Source organism: Trichosurus vulpecula, chromosome 3 (genome assembly GCF_011100635.1).
Source record: "Trichosurus vulpecula isolate mTriVul1 chromosome 3, mTriVul1.pri, whole genome shotgun sequence".
Classification (NCBI taxonomy): Eukaryota; Metazoa; Chordata; class Mammalia; order Diprotodontia; family Phalangeridae; genus Trichosurus; species Trichosurus vulpecula.
The window spans coordinates 69,530,867-69,551,549 of NC_050575.1; the positions used below are offsets into that span (position 1 = coordinate 69,530,867).

Genomic DNA, 20,683 nt, shown 5'->3' on the forward strand with positions numbered 1-20,683 from the left:
TTAATCATGAAGCTCCACCCCTACATGAACTAAATACCTTGGGCAGCTCTGCTCTCACTTAAACCTTGGAAGAGAAATGTCTAGCATACCAGACTTCCAATGCTTTGAGATAGTTTAGGGATATTTATTTCTAAGGTGACCCAGTAGAATATGTACCATATGCCATAGATAGGGACAAAAGATAGGAATGGGGGTTTGTATCCAAACAAATAAACAGAAAATTATTTCTTAACCCTAATTATCATGCTAAGTACCACTCTCCTTTTTAAGTTGGCTCTCTAGAGAAAGATGTCTTCAAGGAGTCATTACCCTGGCTGTCTTTGTCTGGATGCTTGAAGCCATCTTAGAGTCATCATCTTTCTCAAATGGACTGGAAGCCTTAATGTAGCACAGAAACCTTCCTGGCTTCTCTGGTAAACCTAAACAATAGCCAAGGTGTCAATTTTTATTCTCCTAGACTGACTGATGACCTTTGTTTAAAAGCTATTGACTTTCCAGTCTACTTCAGTCTGTGTTCACAGTTGTTGCTCTTTCCTCAAAGGGTCTTTCACCTACCCAGTCGGATAGCTTGTCATTCAGTCCCCAAGCCTCCACAAAATGTATTTCATTTACCCTTCTGATATAACATATACGCTGTTTCAAATCCATGGAAGAATAGTTAAGTTATTAAAACCTCAGAAAATATAAAATGGATAGAACATGTTTGATGAGTTCCAGGATTCAGGTACTAGAATTATCCAGAATAAGTTTTTGGCCAGTGAAATCCATCCCCATAAAGATACAAATGCAGTATGTCTTTACTACTAAAGCTAGTAATGTGTACTTTACAACTAAAGGTTAACCACTAAATCTTTATTTTACCTAGAGAATCTGGTAGAGAAGCCATGACAAATAAAAGCTCATATCTTCAGTTATTTTTCTCAAGAGTCCGTTAGGGGACTTGCCATATGGTTAAGGACTCTGATTTGAGATACTTCTCTTCTAAATAAAGTTATGTGAACTAATCACTAGTGGATATTGCATGGCATTCCTATGGCTTGTGACTTGTTTTTTTTACTAGCTAAGTCCTGTTGTTTAAAGTACCTAAAGAAAGTCAAAGTTGTACCTGCATGACTCCAAAACATCTAGATTTTTGTTTTGTTTTGTTGAGGGGGGAAAGCAGGGCAAGTGGGGTGAAGGACTTGCCCAAGGTCATACAGCTAGTAAGTGTGTCAAGTGTCTGAGATCACATTTGAACTCAGGTCTTCCTGACTCCAGGGCCAGTGCTCTATTCACTGTGCGACCCAGCTGCCCTCAAAATGGAAATTTCAGTCAATTGTTTAGACATCTTGTCTATATAGCCGTAAATGTCAAAATGAATTTTGTTTTTTTAACACCCATATGTTTGGCATCATGGAACCCAAGAATTGGAAATGCCATTGAAGTTATCTTGTAGTCGGCACCTGAGTCAGGACCCAAGAGATGTCTTAGATGTCTTTTGCTTACAGCCAGCGTTGAGCTGGCAGCAAGTTGAATTTCTCACATCACCTGGGTTTCTGAGGGTGTCTCCTGAGCAAACAGTTTGATCTTTAGTGGATTTTCATATGCAGGAAATCTAAATTCTTCCCATTTTTATAGGCTTTTTACATTTACATAGTCCTATGTACTATTTTCCCCTAGTATTTATTAAAAGTGAGAAATTCCTCTTTGGAAATATTCAAGATTTGAGAAGACAATTTCTTAGCACACATTATTTCCCTGATAGGCAATGATAGCTGTTTAGCAGCTATCTTGATCGATCATAAAAATGTTTATTTAGAATCATTTTAAAAATGTGTATTATAAAGATGTTTTTAAATTAAAATTATTTACCCAAAAGTCCATAATGGTTTGGGATTGCATTTTGTAAATCCATGTTCAGAGACTTTTTTAAAAAACGGATTTCTGACCCAGGAGATCATGAAGACTTCACTGGGGCCATTAACATTTACTGTTTCTCTGGGGCTAAAAATGTTGCTGGGAACTATGTTTCCAGGCCAGATAGAAACATGGCTCATTCTTCTAACAAAAAGTCTTGATTGCTCTTCTCAGTAGTGCCCCAAAGGCTAAAAGACACTAGTATTATATAGACTAATGGCACACTTAGAAGAAAATGTCATCTAGGAGATGTTAGCCAAGGGACCTTGACTGATGGTTAATGTCTAATGTTTCAAGGCCCCATAAGGCCCAGCTACTGAAAAGTGCATTAGGACCTTGGTAAAGGAAGTCCTTCAAGTCCTTAGAATAGAATTTTAAAGGATAAAAGGAACTGATTCCCTCCTATACTCAACCTAAATGAGAAGAAAAATAATTAATAATCATCTACAGGATGTCCTACCTCTGTATCTCAAAAGAAAAGGATAGAGTAGAGCAAACGCAGATAGAATTTTAGAACGAGAAAGGGTATTAGAATTCACTTAGCCCAAGACTGGCATTTTCCAAATCAAGAATTTAAGGCCTAGCTGTTAAAATAATACGTACAAGTTCCCAAGCTAATTAGTGGCAGAGCCCAGATCCTAAACGACAAGTCCTATCTTCTATCCACTAATTTATTGTTGTTTTTCAGTCATTCCAGTGATATCTGACTCTTCGTGACCCCATTTGGGGTTTTCTCAGAAAAGATACTGGAGTGATCTGCCATTTCCTTCACCAGGTCATTTTACAGATGAGAAAACTAAGGCAACCAGATTTCAGTGACTCGCCCAGGATCATACAGCTAGTAAGTGTCTGAGGCAGGATTTGAACTGAGGTCTTCCTGACTCCAGGCCCAATGTTCTACACACTAAACCACTCCACTAAGTCTCTGATTCTCACAGAAAACTTAAATCAGGTTCAGGATACGAGGCATATGAAGGCATAAAAGTATACAATTAATTCCCGTTTCAGCCTGCGTCATTGAAAAATATGTTTCTGTAGGAAAGTAATATAGATACAATAACTGTAACAACATAAGCAGGATGAATAAAAAGAAAATCTGAGCATTGGGTAATTATAATAATCAAGAAGCTTGGCCCTGAGAAGACTTGAGAAAATGTACTTTCTTCTCTTCTTTGAAGAAGGGAAGGCCTATGAGTGTGGAATTTTGCGTATACCATGAGACCTGGTTCACGTGTTGACTGGTTGCACTGATCTATTTTTCTTCCTTCTTTTCCCTTATTATTATTCTTTTTTAGAAGAGAGAAGAGGGACTGGAGACACATTTGAAAATGAAGGTCATACAAAACCAATACAACAACGAAAAATTTTTAAATCAATAAAAAATAAACTAAAACAATACCTCCCTGCCAAAGAGGATTTTAAGTAACTAAGGGCCAACCAAAAAATTCAGGTCCCTAGAACTTCACATTACTGGCAACACGGTGCAGTAGTACCCTTCACACGATTCACTGGATATTTATTGTGTGTGCTTATAGCCTGTGTTTACTTATTTGTGAACATGTTGCATCCTCCGGTAGAATATAATTCCTTGAGGGCAGTTCTGCAGTTATATCTTACAGCATCTGGCACAGTGGCTGGTACATAGTGGGTATTTAATAAATTTGTTAATTGATTGATCTGTTTTAAAAGGGGTAAGGTTTGAAATCAGAGGATCTACTTCTGAATCCTGACTCTGCTATTTATATTTGACCTTGGCCTAGTTATTTCACCCCTCTGGGCCTCAGTTCCTTCATCTATGAAATGAGGAGGTTGGACTAGATGACCTCTAACGTCCCTTCCAGTTAGAAATCTATGATCCTATGATCACTGAGGCTCAATTACAGCCAATACAAAATGTTTTTCCTAAGGAAGGCAGTGAATTTCTCAAGGAGGAAGGAAAGGAGATTCTTTTGAATTACAGGAACACATACTTGATCATACCCAAACTTGGAAATATTTCAGTACCATTATTTATTTATTTTATTCCAAGTCTTTAAAAGAAACAGTTTTCTTCCTCTCTCTCTCTCTCTCTCTCTTCCTCCCTCCCTCCCTCCCTCCCTCTTCACTCGCTTAAAAAAAAGAAAAGAAAAAAAAAACATCTTTTCTGGGCTGTTGCAACTTTACATGCTGAGTTCTTGCCTCGAGCAAAATGTCACAGGCAACTTATAAATGAAGGGCCAAATGGAAAGACTGAGAAGTTTAACTACAGCCACATGAGAAATGCTATTGGGCTTACACAATGGGAGTGGGTACTTTTTTAAAATAAAAGGGGGGCTTGTTTCAATATGCTTTTGACATTTCTAAACTACTGCATTTATTTGCAAATATCTTCTGGGCTTCCTGGAAAGCTTTACCTGCAATGGATAGGTTGCATCTGGCTAATTTGGGCTACTGGCTGGGTTTGATTATAACAACAGGAGAAGCATGCAGTGCATAAATCAGGATGGGTTGAATAGATTCTACCGCACACATGAAAGCAAGATGTAGTCTAAAATAGTTGATGCTATGTTTACATTTTCCCCTTTCACCTGAAATAGCCTGTCAGCCAAAGGCATAGGCAATATATTATCTCCTAAGGCAAGGGAAACCAGCTGACAAGAGTATGGATATCTTCAAAAACCTGGCTTTAACTTACTGTCAAGGCAAGATCAAATTGGCCCCTTTTAAGCAACACATGAGCTAGGCTAACCTAACCATTCATAATTCAGCAAAGTAGAGTCATTGTGTTGGCTTTTTCTCCTCTGCTTGTAATATAATAAATAGATCTGGAAACTCAAGGGTCCATAATCCTCTTTGATGAGAGTACTTAGTTCCTATCAGTGGTAATGGGACTTACACTTAAGTATCCAGGGGTAAAATAGATTTCTTTGTTGGTTACTTTTCCTCCCCTACCCAAGCATAATTTCATACCGGCCATAGTTAAAATTGGTCTCTCCCATAATAAATCACCAGGAATGTAAAATAAGCGACTTTCCCCACTACACCCCCCCCCCCGCAAGTTGGCTGGCATCATTTATCATTCTGTGGATTTAAAAAAAAAAAGATGGCTATGTTTTTATTGCAAAGCATTGTCATTACAGAAACTAGAAAAGAAAGTATTGATCACAATTAGATCATATATTAGCAGTCCCTGATGCTCTGTAACGCTGAGGTTCTCATCCCAGATCATTCTCCCTTCTGTTAAAATTCTGGACCAGCAATTTCTTTTATGTTAGAATAACTAGTATGAACCCATAAAATGTAACCTAAAAATGTAATTATAATTGCAACACCAAAAGCAAGCCAGTCAATATCTTTGCGATTCTAATAGTTTCAAGCACTATTACCTTAACGGTCTCACATCACAGTACTGATTAAAGAAACATTTTGTCTTTTTATCTGTATGGAATGGTGAGTGTAATCACTGAAGCATAGAGAACTAAAATATTTATTAGTGAGTATACATCTTGGTTCAGGCAGTGAATGTCAATTTAGAAATGGAAAGTTAAAGCATAACTCTTAGTTCAATCAGCTCCCTTTTCCTCTAGAGCCTTGGTGTGTCCACTCCAACCAAAGAAAATCTCAGAAGCTGGTCTTGCTGCCAAAAACTGAGGCCTGCTGTTAAGTTCTCCCAGAAAGAGCGCTTCTCATGAGATTTCAGAACCAGAGTTCAAAGTGGCAACATCAGGCAGAGAAGAACTACTCCCAAGATGCAAAATGAAAAACAAACCTATCATGGCAGACATTTTTTTTTTTTGCCTCTAAGGCTCTAACCGTATCTTCCTCCAAAAAATAAAAATGAGACACTTTGTTTTCTGTATGTCACTTTTAGATACATTTTTAGGCTTTGTTTGCTTAATAAAAAAAAATCGACACACAATATATGAGTCATGATCTAGCTCGGACCTACCCTGAGTACACATGACCTATATTTATAGGCCTTGAAAGATGGGTAATCATCACCTAAAATTTCCCAGTGTATGACTGAATGATTACTCAGAAATCAATTATTTCAGAATTCACAAACATGTGTACTTAGATTCCTCTCTGCTAGGAACAAACCAGACATGGAGTATTGATCATTTAACCAAACTGCACAATCTAATATATATTTAGAATATAACAAACAGGAAAATGTTATTTAACAAAAAATTAGCAGCCCTGCCTCATCTAGATCTCCGAATGCAGGAAAGATACCTTCCCTCAATTGCTTGAGGAATGAAAAATTTAGGGCCTAATCAAGTCAGAACAGTCATTGAGTAAATCCCTGTTAATATATGGAATGAATGGACAACTGATTCATTAAAAACATAGATGGATAGTATCTCCAAAGCTTGAGGGGCAGGGGAGGAAGAAGGGTGGAGTAGTAGTACTCACCGGGGAAATACATTTTTGTGACTTGTAACAACACAACAGTGCTGACCTCCCAGTGGATTGCACCTGAAGAATAGCTAGTTTGATTTTTTCCATTGATTCTATAAGCAAGTACTAAGCCTTAATACATTCTGTAGATTAGCTTGGGAGAGGAGGGGAAGAGAGACTGGGGAAAGGACAGGAGGGGGAAACCCAGTGATTCTGTCTTAAAAATTAAGTGAAAATGCTAACCTTGTCATACCTAGGATGGACAAAGATGGCAGGGTGGGGGTATGGGGGGAGGCTCCTGCACCCACACAGTCTTCCCATGGGTTAACTGGCATTTCTAATACTTTTCACCTAGTCTGACTTGACAGATGCCTAACCTTAGCTACTGAGTGGAGACAGGCTGATGGGCTTTGGCCATACAGGGGGAAAATTTCTGATGCTTCCCACTTATGACATGATTGATTTTCTTTCAGCGGCCCTTCACTTTGGGATGTGGCGAAGGCTGCCTCACTGAGCCCCGGTGCGCCCTGACCCCGACACATGGCCGCTGTGAGGCTGAAAACTGATGACGGCAGAAACCTAAAAAATCAATAGGCCCTGTCAGTCAGGGGGGAGGCGAACGTCTTTTAAAAACCCAATCACGACATGTACTTGCTGCACAGTGAGGATCTACTGCACACTCGAGAACACACTGAATTTCCCGTTTTATTTATTTATTTATTTGGCTTTCTCTGTTCTTACTCCATTTTTTTTACCTTCTTTTAAAAAAATAAATAAATAAATTCCTTAACCTTTACTGCAGCAAAGGAAAGGAAGCAAACCATGTGGCTCCTGAGCTTAGTTCTTCACGATATTAACAGGAAAAATTCCCTGGAAACTATTTGAATAGTATGAAATAAATAGAGTACCTTGCAGCTGCCAACATAAACACTGACATCATTTTTTTCGACATTATCTGGAAAGAATTTAGATATAGGGCTTATAAGTCTAAAAACACAGGAGGGCAGAGCTGCTTAATTTTCTTTGCGAGGGGCAAAGAGCATTGTTTGATTTTTCTTTGGGGGTTTCTTTAAGGTGAAGAAATTGAAAGCTTTTTTTAAAAAAAAAATGTCTGGAGTCCTATGCCGTTGAACAGCAAGCACTGAGGGAAACACTCAGTTTCCATGCAGGGTCAGCCTAATCTACTCTATTCAGGGAAGAAGAAAAATCAAATATTCATTCTTTCTTTGGGAGACAGACAATGCAAAAGATGGCATTTAGCTTCTTAGTGATCTGAGGGGAACAAATAAATATCAACTATGACAAGCCAAAAAAGATAAGAGAAATATCATCAGCACAGGGAAATCGAGTGAAAAAGAAAAAAAGAAAAGAAAAAGAGTTCCCTGGGCAACAAGGAAACAGAACAATGTTAAAGACAGCATGAAAATATTTATTAAAGTTATACACACAAGTTTTCATATTTCTGAGGCAGGGAAGAGGGGCTATACATTCAGAGACAGAGATGGGTATACTGTAGATTATCTTTAAACCCACCAAATGAAACATCATATATTAAAAATAAAACAAGTAAACAAAATCAGTGCTTGAATTCCCAAACTAAGCCCAATTAAAGGTTTCTTTATGGCTGCGAACCTGACAAGCTACAATTTCCCCCCTGTTGCAGTGGGTGTGTGTGTTTTAATGTAATATTAATGAGCCAGGATGGAGGGTCATAAAAAGTGATAGGTTTTTGCGATGGTAAATTATAAATCGGTATTGATTTTTCCCGGCACTAATGCAGCCAGCTTATTGTAAGACACCACAGGCAAAGTGCACTTTATCAGATTAGACTGGAGCCTGGTATCAAATATACATGAGAAAAAGGATGCATTTGTGAGTTAGACTAGATCCCCCCCCACCCCAACGATGCATGAAATTTTTAAGGAAAAAAGACAAGGATATAGAGAAATTAAACATTCTAAAGACAAAAATTATTAAAAATTCTGAAACTGTTTCTGTGGGATACACTTTATTTTTTGATTTTAAAAAAAAAGAGTGCCAAAAAAATCTAAGGATATTTTAAAAGCTTTCTCTTAAAATCTGTCCTCATTTAATTTGTAGTCAAGTTCAAAGCTGACAGAATGGCAAGGTTTTAGTCTTTTCAGCACTTCTAATCTTTGGGTATAGTATTGCACTCATTTCTGCCCACAAATTATCGAGAATTGTCCATATTTTAAGGGAAAGTCAATATTTTTTTCAAATTACAGAGTTTTTCATAAGCTGACTTTTTACAGTCAAAAGGTTTTCCTTAAACTCTTTGGTATTCTAACAAGAGAGGAAAAAATGAAAGACTAAAATGAGAAGGAAGGAAGGAAGGAAGGAAGGAAGGACGGACGGAAGGAAGGAAGGAAGGAAGGAAGGAAGGAAGGAAGGAAGAAAGGAAGGAAGGAAGGAAAGGAGAAGGGAGGGAAGGAGGGAGGGGGAGAGAGGGAGAGAGGGAGGGAGGGGGGAGAGAGAGACAGAGATTAAGAGAGAGAGAGAGAGAGAGAGAGAGAGAGAGAGAGAGGAGAATCCATTTCTCTCAACAAAGATGTTATTATTTGTTCTTATTCAAAACATCACTCAGTCCCTGGAATCACTTTCACTTCTCCAATGTCAATAAGGAAAAAGTTTGCACCCAAAGTGTGCATTTGTCTCCTGTTCTTTTGTGTGATTTCAACTCCTGCTTTGTTGAGAATGCTAACAGCCCTGTTTTAAAACACTTCACAACTCCTTCCTAATGACTATTGGCACTCCTTCTGTAAACAATCTGCCACTTCCCCTATTGCTTAAAGGCTAAGCCTTCACCATACAGTCTCAAGTGGTACTCCAATACTGAGACTAAGGTCCTTAGCCAAAACTTCTTCTCCCTCTGTCTCCATGGCGTGAACAATGTTTTAAAACAATCTCCAAAAATGATCTTTTTATATAAAAAAAACATGTGCTATTGACAGTTCATTAACAAACATCAAAACCCCACAAGCTGTTTACTAAGGAACGCTACTGAAGTGAAGATGTGTGAATATAAATAACAAAAGGAAAAAGGGGGTGGGGAAGAGGGGAGAAAACATCTCAGGGCAGTGTAGTTTAAATGAATTTCTATTTTGTTATGTTTTTCTGCTGGAAAATCATGCTATTGAAGAATGTATTTCCAATGTACCTAGAGTATCCATAAAGAGATACAATCATGCATTATAAATCTGACTAACTGGAAAATAACTGGAATCCTCCCCCTTTTGGGTGTGTGTGTGTGTATATATGTGTCTGTGTCTGTGTGTCTGTGTGTCTATGTGTCTGCGTCTGTGTGTCTGTGTTTTAACTCCCTTGTATAAAAAGTATAAAAAGGTTCTTAATAGCAACAAAGTATTGCCAACTATAGTGGAAAGAACATTTGGACATAAAGGTAACTTACTTAGTACCAGTTTGGGGCAAGACGCTTAAATTCACTGTCCCTTAATTTTCTCCTCTATTAAATGGGGACAAGAATACTTACCTCCCAAGGTTATTGAGAGGAAAGTAAAGTTTTATGTAAATGCGAGCTATTATTATCAATCTACATCAGATTGCTTACTATTTCTAGAATCTGAGGAGAGGTCACACCCAAAGCTAAAGTTACAAAAAGCCAGACCCCAATCCTGAGGAACTTAATATCCCAATTGGATATAAGTAGAATAAGCAAAGAACCCATGCTATTCAATAAGGTGTTTCTCATTTGTTACATCAGCTAAATGTTTCCAAATGTAAAAAAGAAAAAGAAAAGACCCTCTTGTTGCTATATTCCTACACTGAAATGACTCCTGCAATTACAGGAGTAAGGGAAAATATTTTAAGACAAGGACAAATCAGGTAAAACCTAATAAAGCCAAAAGGAAATTAGAAAAATAGAAGGTTATTTCCATAGAAGTTTAATCTTTTCAATGAAAACTGATCTTTATTATATGTCAGATCAACATTTTAGAGTTCTTTATATGAAGTTGCAAAAGTGAAAGCAATACATTTTAACCTATGCTAATTTAACTTTATTAGTGATGCCAAAATCCTCATTTACATTTTTCATAAAATCATGCAGAGATTTTTGCTGCTTTAGGGATAAAGCTAATAAACAAATACATAAATTAGTGTATTTTAATTAAATGTTATTCCATGAAGTAATATTGTATACCACTGTTTAAAACAAAAACAACTTTCTTACTTAAAATCCAGTGCAATATTAAAATATTAGAACTCATTAAAAATTAATTTAGAAAATACTTTAGAAATGTTCTAGTACTTTGAGTTCTGTTTCAGAGGGTTTATTTTGTTGTCATACAGATGATGTAATTAGCAAGCTCATGGCCAATGAGAACATTAGAAGGTAGCTAAGATTACTTTACATAATTGTGATGCCTGCCTTAGAAAAAAAAATCACCACTTTATTTTATGTTTAACTACTTAATAACAATGCTGCTGGTATAGTTGTGCAGGGTTTCCTTCTAAAAAGCAAAGAATTTGCCCATCATTATGGAAGGCTGGACTGAATTAATGCCTTTAAATCCATTTTTTAAATATTTGAAACATTATATTCATGTTTTGGCTTGGGAATGCACTCTGCTAACAAAAGAATAAAATGTGTCTAATGTGATTTTATTGTCAAGGTGTGGCTTGAGGAGGAAAGTTGAGTACAAAAGACCAGTCCAAACCACAAACTAAATGAAAATTTGCAGAAGTAGCAAATGGATTTTAGAACATAACTGTAAATTAAATCAATCTAAGCCCAATAGCTAATAATTGGCTAGAGAACAGGGACTGTTTCTCTCCCCCTCCCAAAAAAAAATCATATCTCAAAGGGATCCAGTTAGGAACATTTGGATTTGCCACCCAAATTCTAGCTTTTTCTAATAAAATACCAGGGTAGGGGAGCATATAATATTTCTAGAATTTCAAGATTCTGTATCTCAAACAGACCCAAGAGAAAAAATCTGCATCATGGTCTAAAATAGTTCTGACTCCTACCCAACAACCCAGGTATGAAGCTTCTGCTTCTCCTCAAACAACCTTGACAGGAGAAGTAAAATTTTCACTCAAATCACAGAATTCATCTTACAATCACATATTCATAAATTTAAAGATGAAGAGGTCCTTAATGTGGCCATTTAGTATAAACTCCCACTTTATAGATAACGAAACTGTGACCCAGAGATGTTAAGTGATTTGCCTGCAGTCACAAAACTAGCAAGTGTCTGAGGTAGGATGTGAACCCAGGTCTTCCGGACAAATCTCAGTATCCTATCCATTACATTATGCTGGCTTCCTAGTCTGCACACTTCCCTTGCCCACCTGTAAAAAAAAAGATGCCCCTCTCAGAACCAGTCACCTCTGCATACCCCACCTTTACACTTTTCATTAGAAGGGACCTGGATAATTCAACTGAATTCATCAAACATTTATTATTTTACACTTATGTGTAAGTAAAGAAAGGGAAAGGAAGGGAAGGGAAGGAGAAAGGAAGAAAAGACAAGAAAAGAATTCCCTGCTCTCAAGGAGCTTACATTTAACTAGGAATATAACCCTACTAATCTGCCACCTCCCCTAGGTCATGCAGTCTCAATCCCACTCAGCTGAACACTTGTTAGGTGAATACTGACTTTTCATTACAATCAAATTACTCTAACAGCACAGAAGGTGGTAAAACAGTACAAGGACTCCCTTCGGCAGCAATGATTGAAATTCTGTATCTTTCTTTCATTCTGTTGAATTTCTTAGTAATTGAGAGACATGAAAGGGGTAAGGAACAAAAGGACCTGAGGAAACACACCGAGTTGTTTTGTGTATATAAACGTGTGTTTTGAAAAGGTATATTCACTTATCAACCTCCTTGAAAGGATAATTGACTTTATATTTCTACGAAAACTATTTTACAGCATAACCCAAGTTCTGTTGAGGCCATACGTTAAAGGCAGGAGGTATCCGTTTCCAATATTGGTGCGATGTTCTCTAGAGTGCTATTGATTGTGCAGTGATGGGAAGCTATAGGACAAACCTACACTAATTAAGCAATAAGCCCAAAGACTACCTACCTTCAATACCGTTTGAAGGCACATTTAATTATTGTGTGGATGCAACAACATGGAGAAGAACATGCCATTTAGGTAAATGTATCAAAGCGTATTGACCAAATGACTGTGACTCCCCATTGGGTTTAATGTCTTTGGAGAATCAAAGGGAATAAGAAACAAATATTTTGAAGCAATTTGGAAAATGAATGTTACTTCATAGGGGGCCACGTGAACTATGTCTTTAGCTAAAATCCAGGACAGACAGCACTCTAATTTGGGCTAGGCACATTTCGTAAGTATCTAGGAGCGTTGCAGGACTTCTTCTAGGTAAAAACTCCAGTCCTGTAGCATTTGTTTTGATTTTTATTTGGAGTTATTGTGTTTAGTTTGGTTTGGTTTGAGGGGAGAGAGTAGGAAATGTTTGATGGCCAAAGGAAGAGAGAAATATCCCTTAGTTGGAGGAAATAAAATAACTTACTTCAAAATTTCCAGAAAAAAAATTCACAATTTTTAGCAGTGCAGATTTTCTTTCCCTGAACACAAATCAAAACCACTCCTATTGGCTAAAAAGTAACATCACTTGGTGCTAACTATCTGGTAAGAATACCCCCTGAATCAAACTAGCCTGGTCCTCGAGCAGCAGCCCATTGCTAGGCCTAGACTCTAAGTCTTTTGTTCTCTTCAGAACTGCCAGATCCTGTACTTCTTTGGCTTTCTCTTTGACACCCTAGGGTTATTATCTATGGAACCCAGATAATAACAAGGACAAAAAGATACTAACTCCATCATGAGTTTTCAAATGAAAAGCTTCAATTTAGAGTTTGAAATCCCACACACTTCAGCAATTACCCAGTCATTCCTCTAAGCCCAAACTCAACGCTCAAAAAGAAGAGCACTTTAGAAGCTTCCTGGAAGGCATGCTAACACAGCTCATTGTACAATGAGAGTCCCTCTTCCTGACTACCATTATCTCACACAAACAAAGATGACACTACTGTCCTGAGGTGAGACCAAATGTGGTTATTCTCAGTGTGGTCTAGCGTATCCACCAGCCTGCAGCATCAAGTCCTGTCTTTCACATGTGTTTGCTGTATGACCCTGGATAAGTCACCTCTTGGGGCTTCCCAAGCAATTCTTTAAAACTAAAACAAGTTGTTGTTTTTATTTTCTAAATAAGACTGAAACACTCCTGGATGTTTGCAAAAGTTGCCTCTCTGCATCGGTAGAAGGAATTTCCTTACTGGGACAATTATGCACCAATGAAATCACAGGACCAATCCAAAAACAAAAAGAGAAACTGGGAAATAAAATTAAACCCAGAAAGGATTAAGGAACTTAAACAAGCTCACAAAAAATTCAAGACTTGCAGAGTCAAGAAGAAAAAGCTCAAACATCCTGACCTATAGTTTGTCTTTGTAGATTGGTCATCAAATAGGATAACCAGATTAAACTAAGCCTTCCCCTTAGCAAAACAAAGCTTTATACTGGACCTATTTGGGGAAGATCAACATTATACATTCCCCAGCACCATATCTTAACATCATCATACAGCTTTAATAACTACCACTTGTTCTAAGAACCAGATCCCTTTCTTGTACTGATTTGCATCTTTCCATTTACATTACTATAGTTAGCATGTATATTGTTTTCTTGGCTTATTTATTTTATTTTGCATCAGTTCATATAGATCTTTCCATGCTTCTCTGTATTCTTTACACACATTATTTCTTGCAGCACAGTAATATCCTATCACATTCATGTACCACTATTTATTTAGCTATTCCCCAACTGATAGGCATCTACTGTTTCCAATTCTTAGCTATCACAAAAAGTGCTGTTATAAATATTTTGGAGTATGTGGGGACTTTTGTCTTATCAATGGCTTTGCTTGGGGTATGAGCCCAATAATGGAGTCTCTGATTCTAAGGGTACAGACATTTTTGTCAATTTATCTACGTAATCCCAAATTGCTTTCCAAAATGGTTGTATTATTTCACAGCTCCACCAACGATGTATTAGTATACTTATTTTCCACAACCCCTTCAACACTGACTTGCCATTTTTTTATCATTTTTGCCAATTTGCAAGATGTGAGGTGAAACCTGTGGGTTGTTTTGATTTGCATTTCTCATTTTTAGTGATTTGGAACATCCATCCTTATTTGCTTCTTACTTAATACTCCCCTTCTTCAACAAAAGGCCTTTAGCCAAAATATATTTATTTTCCCTAGTCATTGGGGTTTCATGGAAAACTTTTCCATTGACTAGATGTAAAGATGTGTCTCACTGGTGCTATTCACAACTACCTTAAATCTCTTCTTATTCTGGAATTAATCATAATAGCTAATATTTATATAGCACTTAGAGGTATGAAAAAAATATTTTATATATTATCTCCTTTGACACATAGCACCTACCTTTGGGGTTATTATCATTCCTATTTTGGGGATGAGGAAACTGGGGTTGTAAGAGATTACTGTTTGCCTAGGGGCACACAGAAGCACACAGCCTGCCTGAGGCAGGATTTGAACTCAGGTCTTACTGACTCCAAGTTCAGCATTTTATATGTTTCTACCTATTTGCCACTATACTACTCACTAGAAACAGTGTACCACTAGAAACAGTACCAATGCCAATGAGATCATGAATCCACCTAAGCATTGGCCCTGATTCTTCCCAACAAATAAGAATTACCACCACACAGGGTCCCTTGAGAGGTTGTAGCCTCCCTGTTACTGAAGGTCTTCAGGCACAATTTAAATGTCTTCTTATCAGAAATGCTATACAGAGTCTTATGATTGACTAGATGACCCCTAACAACCCTTTCAACTGTCAGAGTCTATTACTCTGAAAGTGTGTATAATAGAAAATGTGACTGGAAAATGTTCAGGAAATGTGATTTCCAGTACTGGCATTCTTGGGTGAGTTGCTTACCCTCTCTAGCTCCCTATTTCCTACCCTATAAGACAATAGGGTTAGACTGTGTGAGCTTGAAGGTCCCTTTCAGCTCTAACATTCTATAGTTTATTAGATAGTGATTTCTTTTCTTCTTTTACCTAATTACACCCTGCCTCTCTCTCATAAAGTTTTGGATCCAAGTATACCCTCAGGATTTTGCTGATGGGATACTTCCCAAATCATAGTCATCTGCAAAAGTCATTAACATGCTGTTTTCTCATTCTTCCAGATCAGTAATAAAGTTGTTTTTATTACTAGAGTGTCAGAGTCTAATGTCTACAGCCCTGCTCTCTACTGTGGTCCCCCTGGAGGAGGACAGAAGGAAGATTTGATTCCCAGATTGGGTTACCCACTGGCCTTCTAAGCCTTCAACCTATGTCTAACACTCTTCCCTCCACCCAGTGGACTGATGCATGATATGAAGCATCCTTTCAGTGGTATATCCTACAAGCCACGTCATTGTTTTGTAGGGTGGCAATCCTCCACATACCATTTAAACCGTTCCATCGATAACTTCCTGCACAAGAGATGGAACATTAGCAGAGATTCCGAGCAGCCACACTCTTCTCACCCAGCATAGGTGGCCTGGGGTCAGTGGGATAACACCATATGATAAATGCAGAGCCACAAGCCATGTCGCTTCTCCCAACTCCTGTCTCCTTCCCCAACTTAATTAGGAAACAATATGTTTCCTTTCTCTCTGCTTTTCCCTTTTATCTTCTTTCCTCCCTGTTCCATGGAGTATTTAGAGGGGAAAGGGGTAAGAAAGTAGGTTGAAGTGTGTTGTGGGGGAAGGGGGCAGGATATAGATCCTTCTCTTCTTCACACAGAAACTAACAGAGCTGAATGCTGATGCTTAAGTCCCAAGCAAAACTAGAATTGAAAACTCTTCCAGGCCTGAAAAAAATCATTCAACCCTACCTACCCCTAACTCCCTGACCACAGCTATAAATGGTAGAATTGGGTTAGACTCACTCAAGTGTCCCTAGAGGACAAAAAAGCACAAAATGCCAAATGCATGCTATTTCAACTCCCCTCTTTTCCTTGGATATTCCAAATTTATCTTTTTTCAGCTTAATAAACATACTTCCCTCAAGGGCCCAGTTACCCCCAAACTAAGAGATCTTGGGGAAAGACTGATTGGTTAGTTAGGTAGCAAAGCACAGTTCTGCAGAGTACTACACTAATAATGCTTCTTTGTGTTTAGACAGCACTTCTAACTTTTTTAAGTGCTTCCAACAACTCTGATCTAATTTTATCTTCAAATTACCCTGTAAAGGAGGTAGCATATGAATGAGTCCCCTTTCCTGTATCATAGATGAGAAAACTAGAACATTCAGTGACTTGAGCACAGTCACATAGCTGGCTAGAGGCAGGCTAGGTCTTCGCTACCTTGGAAAAGTAGAAAGAACACTGGTTCTAGAATCAAAGGGCCTGAGTTTAAATTTTTCCTCCAGTGCTAATTCCTGCTATAACTTAAGCCGCCATATCCATGTCCTCATTGGGGTGGACCAACGTCCCAGGCCTGCAGAAGGAGCCAGGCCAGGCAGAGAAGGTAAGAAACAAAGAGAGGAGAGATGCCCCATCAAGGCTTCAGGCTCCAGTCTCTTCTGGCTCTTTAATTCCACCCTAACCCCCACCCAATCTCCAATGTATGGAGCACTGATCTGCCGATGAGGGAAAAATATCCCATACCATTGGGTTTAGGGATTCAGGTTACACCTTATGTCCTTGGACAGATCACTTAAGCTCCTTGGTTTCTTCATCTTTAAAATGAGGAGCTTGGACTAGACAGACTTTGAGGTCCTTTCTGGCTCTAAATCCATGATCCCATATATTGGTCCAAACCTTGGGGAGCTTAGCTGGGGAGATCACACAATAGAAACAAACACAATAAAAGTGTTTTTACAGCACTTTACAACATACAAAGCACTAACGTTTGCCTACTGCAGACAACCAGCCAGCCAGGTAAGTAGGGTGATGATTAGCTCCATTTTGCAGATGAGAACTGGAACAGGGTCATAGCTATTAAATGATGGAGGTAGGGTTCAAACCTAAGCTTTTTTATCCCAAAGTCAATATGATTTTGGCTATGCCCTTGAACCTTTCGTAAAGATATAACAATAACTGTAATGAAAGACATGAATTCATATTAGTTGGATACAACTTAGGTACTTAAATGCTGGGCTGGGGTAGAGGGTAAAAGAATAATATTAGAAACAGAAACAGTGAGTCAAGAAAGCTTCCAGAGGAGACAGTGTGATCTTAAAGAGATAAAGCTATGATCCTATCATCCTATGAAGTGAGTAAACTTGGCTCTTCTCCCTTGAGGTTCCATAAATGTTGGGACTGGGAAGAGTCTCTTATGGAAATCCTGGTCTAATGCCTTCAAGGAGCTCCCATTCTACTAAGGGGACAGATGTAAACAGCTAAGTCAATACAAAGCACAGAGGGAAAGGAAGAGGGAGAGGGAGAGAAACACCAGAAATGGAAGGAACAGGAAGGGTCTCCTGTAGATAGTGGTACTTGAACTGAGTTTTTGAAGGAAGCTAGATATTCGAAGAGTCAGAGGGCGATAAAGGACTATACTCCAGGACTAGAGGACATGTTCTTTCACTTTAACCTCCAGTGACAAACCCAAAGGGCAAAAGTACAGAGAAAACTCCCAAGAGGTGAAATATTTCTTTACAAAATGGGGAAGTTCACTGAAGCTCACTGAAGATTGTAGTGGATCTAGCGTCTAATCAGTCAGTGTTTGATGTGGATGTTGAGTGGGTGGGTTAAGGTAGCTGGTTTTATTGTGTATGTGTTTGGGGCTGCTGTTGTATGCTGATGTAAGGCACTGAGGTTTTAAATAGTCCCCATTGTTCTTTGGAGATCTGGCTGAGAGAATATATCAATAGTAATATAAATGTAGAGCAGGAACACACACCCCAGGCAAAGTTGGACCAGGGTGAAGAAAGGGAAACATACTTTCTCCCCTTCCGGCTTAGGAACAAGAAATAGAGAGGGAGGGGGAAGCTACTTGGGATTCCTGTTTCTCCATCCCTGCCTCCAGGTTGTCCACTGAATCTAAGCTTAGACTCAATTCCAACTCAGAACCCCATTGTAGGCAATGGCCTTCCCTACACCCCTGATATAACAACTATGTCCCTGGGGGTGGGAGGATGGGGAGGGACACAGGAAAGTGTCATAGTGTGGGCAAAAGAAGAGCTTCTCTGTATTAAAGGAGTGTCCGGTGGTATGCACTACCTCCCTCCAAGGCCATCTCCACTCATATCCCCACCCTCATGCCCCATCAGATGGCTCAGTTGAGTAGCTGTGAGCAGCAGTGCTTTTTTCTGTTAGAAGGAAAAAGACAAAAAGAAAGAGGAGAGAAAGGAGACATAGCTAGGTTTATGGGAGCTCATAGGTTTACGTGAGCTTCCTCTTTATTCTGCAAGTCAGAAGCCAGGCTCCCTCTTCAGATTATGATGCACAAGCAAATCTGAAATTAGGTGACTTAGTTCTTAACTTTAACTGCTGCACAAAACCAGTGTATTCATCTTATGGGAGTGGAGAGCAGCCAAAAACTTCTCCATGTCAAACAACTGATACAAACAATTATGAGGACCTTGGCAAATGTCAAACAAGTGCTTAGTAGCAATGATCTTTATAATCCACCACCAATTAAAACCAAACACAAACAGGTCTCTATGATCAACACAGCTGTCCAAGAGTAGAAACTGGCCACAGCAGACCAAATCCCAAAGAATGACAATTATGTACCTCCTACTCAATGAACACCTTCTGAGCATGACTAACTCCACACCTGAACAAGTTGGACTGACTCCCACAAAAGCACAATGGACCCATCCATCCAGTGAATGAAACACAGAAAGCAGAGAATTGTCTTTCATTTACCATCCAGTGAATGAAACACAGAGAGCCCTTTCCCTGGACTTGGCTATATAAGTCTATACAGCTAAGTTCAAGCCCATTCGCTATACAGCAATGAATGATACACAGAGAACAAGTCCTATAGGCAAGTCCAAGGAAAGGGCTTTTCAGGACACTTTATAGAGGATCTGACAAGGTTTCTGCCTAGCACTCAAGCTGACAGAATGTATTATAACCAGTAAAATGATGGAAAGGATGGTAATTACATCCAAAGAATAACCAATATGAAAATGGGTTGTCCTTGAAGAAATGGCTCCAATAAAGCTATCCTGTAAAGCTAAAAAAAAGCTATCTTTTATGTTGTGATGGCATGGTATAATAGCAAGGACACACTGTACTGGAAATAGAAGACCTAGGTCCAATCCCGGCTCTGCCACTACTTAACTATGTAACTTTAGGCAAATCACTTCCTACCCCTTACCTGTAGACCTTGGATTCCTCTGGAAAATGAGAGAGTTGGAGCAAAAGGGCCCTCAAGGCCTTTCAAGCTTCCAAAGTTCCATGATTTATGATAGGACTATCACCAGAGGTATAGGTGGAGAAGAAAGAGCAAAGAACTGGGAGTCTATATTTGTTGTGGATCCAGACTTACCCAGAATAATGTAAACTTGGCAATTCATTTAAAAATCCATGCCTTGGTTTACTCGTTATCTATATATGGATAATGCCAGCTTCCCTTGCCCCGTCAATTCATTGGAACAAATATTCAATACATATTTATCAAGTATCAACTATATACAAGGTACCCAAGGACATGAAGTCAAAAATAAAATAGTCCCTGCCTTCATGGAGTATCCATTTTACTAAGAAGACATATATCAGTGAGAGAGAGTGAGAGAGAGAGTCAGTCCTCTCTCGTATTCTGATCTACTATATAAAGAGCAATGGACACAAGTATTCTGCCACGTGCTTTCTATGTAATCCTGGACAAGTCATTTAAATCCTCTGGGCCTTAGTTTCCACCCTGAGGGGATTAGATTAGATGATCTCCAAGGTCTTTTCCAGTTCTAGATCTATCATCCTACAAACCTATATGGAAACTTCTGCTTAGCTATCATATAGTTGATATACAGGGCCCACTTTCACTAAAATTCAATCTAACATTCCTTAGATCTTTACACTAGCATTAAGGATACTATTTAGGAAAAAACAGAGCTTCTAATAAAAACAGATTTGGTTTTTCCACTGAATAAGGAAAGTAAAATGACAGGCTTCTTTTTTATATTAAAAAAATCAAATATTTAACCAAAATGTGACATGGGAGTATAAGAGATGGCTTTCTAGAGTTGCTCCATTAAAAATGCTACCACGAATTTTATTACTACTTCTTGACAAAACAGTATTTCAGGAATAGGAAAAAAACCAATTGTTTTGTTGTCAAGAAAATATATCTAGCATAAAATGTTAATATTGCCAAGAGATGACAGTATTTGGCAGCGCCCAAAAATGTTTGTCATT

The 20,683-nt window shown here is 38.5% G+C and overlaps 1 protein-coding gene across 3 annotated transcripts in view; it reads right to left on the reverse strand.

Moving 5' to 3' along the window:
- Positions 1-20,683, reverse strand: part of EBF1 (EBF transcription factor 1) — a 453,310-nt gene that overhangs the window by 325,825 nt on the left and 106,802 nt on the right. The window lies entirely within an intron of this gene.